The following is a 3,739-nucleotide window of genomic DNA, read 5'->3' as shown; positions in this document are numbered from 1 at the left end:
TGAAATGACTTCTAAAACAAAGTAAGTGTGTGTGTGTGCTCAAAGTGTTAACAAAATAACAATGCAGAATTTAGAAGACACAAGAATTTTTGTTAACGAAGTGGAAACTTAATATGAGAAAAACCACTCCAGAGCAGCCAAACCCAGGATATCCATTATTCAGAAGACAAGACTAGTTACAAAGTAGTAGCACTCACATACCCCTGATGCAGTGGTCGTACCTTGAACTCTAACGTATAACCCAACACGAATGCCTCCCAACCAGGTCTCCTACCTGAAGGGGTCTTTAATGGAATCCTTTACCTTAAGGCCAACCCCTAAGATAGACTTCAATTAAGCGCAGCAACAGCACACACAACAACGGCTTTAGAGAGACAACTTAGCTCAATAATCTCACAATATAACTCTCAAAGCACTAATGGAATTCAATACCGAATTCTTGTTGTTCTCAAGCCTAGGGACTGATAAGCGTTGAATGTTGCACATTCAAGCCCTTTAACTTATATATGTTAATTCCTTAACATTGTTATTTGTTTGATTTTGTGTTGTTTTAATGTTTTCAGGTTTTAAATAAAGATGCAATTAATTCCATTAATTTTGGGATTAAAGCACACTTTGAGAAGACCTATAAGATATGTTTAAGCTTAACCAATCATAATAGAAGACCTATATGATGTGGTTAAGTTTAATCAAATCAAGAGAAGGATTAAATCGGACTTTCTCCATTAAGAGTCAAAATTGGATTGGGTTCAAATTTGGATTTTGCACATATCTCAATGTTTTGATCATAACTTTTGACTCATATATCGGATTGCAATGAAATTGATGGCGTTCGAAAGCTAATAAAATATTAAACAAATATGTCAGAAATAACTTTTCCTTCATTCGGACTTTTACTATGCCAAAATTGCCCCGCAATAAAAGACCGCAATTCTGGACGAATTTGGAATCCTTTTCCTACTTGGATTGAAGTTTCAATCTCCTACTTGGACAAGGAGACTCAAGGGACGATTTTTATAGAATTCCAAGAGCTTCTAGGCCTCTCCTAATCTCTATAAATAGACCTATAAACATTGAAGAAAGACACATTGCTACCTAGAGCAAATTTAGAGAAAAACTTCTTGAAGGCTTGAAGAGTTGAAGAGAAGTAATCATGGCAGGAGGCCATTGCAGCAGCGTCATGAGCGGCTAAATTCCTAATAGGGTGTTGATGTAGCCCTTTCTAAGTAACAATGGTTTAATTATATTTTAGTTTGGGATTTTCTCTATGCATGATGGTTGTATAACTGTGAGAATTGATTTTAATGTTTATATTCAATCGTTATGAATTTCTTATCTTGTCTTAGAAAGTCTTTTATATTGATTGAACTCAATCCTTCATATTTTCTGTGATTATGTGAATGATTGTTATACAACGGTTTTAATTGATATATGATCAAGAGGATTAGATAGACCATGCCTAAGGAAGACGGATTGTACTACACCCTAGTTTAGTATAATTTTGGTAGACAGTCCTTGCTAACCGAAGATGGGTTATACTATTCCATTGATTGTGTGTATCCTATTAAAGACGTAGCTAGTCCATGTCTAGGGAAGACGGGTCGTACCGCATCTTAGTGGTTAGGTGGACGGTCTGTGCCAACCGAAGATGGATTATACTTATTCTTTAGAGGTAATTTCTTGACTACTCGAGTGAGACGAGCCCTATATCATGCATATATATATATATATATATTTCTTATTATTATTATTAAACAAAATGCTATATGGAAATGACATCATATAACATGCAAGGCATAATCAAACTTGTGTAAGCTCGATGTTGCCAATATAGAAAAACAGTCGCTCGACCTGTTTTTTTTGTCTTCCCCAAATAGTACATGCAATATTCTCTCAACAGAAATAGGGGGACAACACAAAACTGGTTCCTAGATTGCATAGTAAGCACAAAATATAACAAGTAAAAGTCCAAGCAATCAAACCTGATACCTTAGGATTAGGAACCAAATCCTAGGCATGAACACATTTTCTTACTTGGTGCGTACATTCCCCCTCTTGGGGTTAATATCTCCCTTCTTTCTGACCCAAGCCTACCTTCCTGTGGGTGGTTGCTGGCAGGACTTCATTTTTTGACCCATCCACTGCATCATGCTTTGCATCCAAATAGGTGGTTCTCTGTAGTATTGATCATTTTCCACCTTCTGCGACCTTTTAGAGTGCTTGGATTTGATCTTGGATTTGCCACTGTGATTGGCAGGTACAAATCGCTGCTGAGGTCGCTGATTGTGAGATGCCTGGTGCCATGGTGCATGAGACCAAGGAGCTTGAATTGAGGGGCTTGATGCCTTGGCGCTTGCCTCCATGGAGCTTGGTAATGATTCTAATGCCATGGAGCCTGATACAGGGTCAGAGGTCCTGTGCCATAATTTGCTTGCCACGGCACTTCTTTCTTGAGTTTTGCTTTCTAGGCTTTAAGTAGGAAGCATTGGGGTCGGACATGCCCACTAAGACCGCAGTGATGGCATATAGGAGATCTTCTGATGGAAGGGGGCTTCTAATTGCCCGGAACATCTCCATTAAGCTTGTCCTTCCCTTTATCTTCAACAGTGGGGGGCGGATCTGGGACTGCAGGCTTTACAAAGATAGTCCTGGAGGTAGAGGGAGTGTCAGAAGGAGGAGCTACATACCCGAGACCAGTCTTGTCGGTTGGGCTCTTCTGAATTGACAGCATGTGAGTCAGCTTTTCATCAATGACTCTCTCTAATTGGAGCTGAGTCTCTAGTAGCTTCTCTTCTAGCTCTTGTATTTTGAGCAGCAATTAACTCTTCTCAGTTTGCAAACTATTCAGATCATGAAGGTGCTGCTTACGACTTTCCCTTAGTTTTTCATACTCTACATAGAGAGTTTTGTACACCTCCTTGAGTTCATCCCCATTATCACTGTGCTCTGAGTAATAAGAATCCTCCTGTTCTACAAGAAGAGCCACAAAAGCTAGAAATTTTTCTGACTCAGGAGCTTCTTCTTCTTCTAACTCATCACTAAGAGTCACATTGTATGTCTTCCCTTTGCCCTTCTTGAGGTTCCCACAATCAGCTCGTATATGCCCAAATTCTAAGCACTCAAAGCATTTCGGACCTCTGGGATCTTTCTTCTCTTCCTCAAATTCAACTTCTCTGGGAGCATTCTTCATCTTTTCAGAAAACTTCTTGAATCGGTCATCTCTCATTAGTCTTATGAAATTTTTGGCCAACATAGCCACAGCTTTTTCTTCCTCTTCAGAGTCATCTTTAGATGAAGCTTCCACTTTTTTCTTGGAAGCTTTCAGGGCAATGGTCTTCAGCTTTTTGACCGGGGGCAGGGACAACTCATAAGTCTGAAAAGATCCCACCAACTCTTCAATCTTCATTTCTTCCATATCTTTGCTCTCTTCAATTGTAGTCACCTTGAACCTGAAACGCTCAGGCAAAGATCTTAGAATTTTTCGAATGAGTTTTACATCCGAGACGGGCTTCCCAAGACTCACCATGGAGTTTCTTAGGTCACTCATTTTGGAGTAAAACTCTCCAAATATCTCTTCTTCCAACATCTTAATTTCTTCAAATCTGGAAATCAACATTTGAAGTTTGGCAGATTTTACAAGTTTGGTGCCTTCATATGTTGTTTCCAAGATTTGCCACGCTTCTTAAGTAGATTCACAATTTGAAATTTTTGCAAATTTAGACGGTGAAAGTGCTTGACA

The sequence above is a fragment of the Alnus glutinosa genome, chromosome 12 (assembly GCF_958979055.1).
Source record: "Alnus glutinosa chromosome 12, dhAlnGlut1.1, whole genome shotgun sequence".
NCBI classification, from domain to species: Eukaryota; Viridiplantae; Streptophyta; class Magnoliopsida; order Fagales; family Betulaceae; genus Alnus; species Alnus glutinosa.
Note: the sequence above shows the minus strand (reverse complement) of the source record.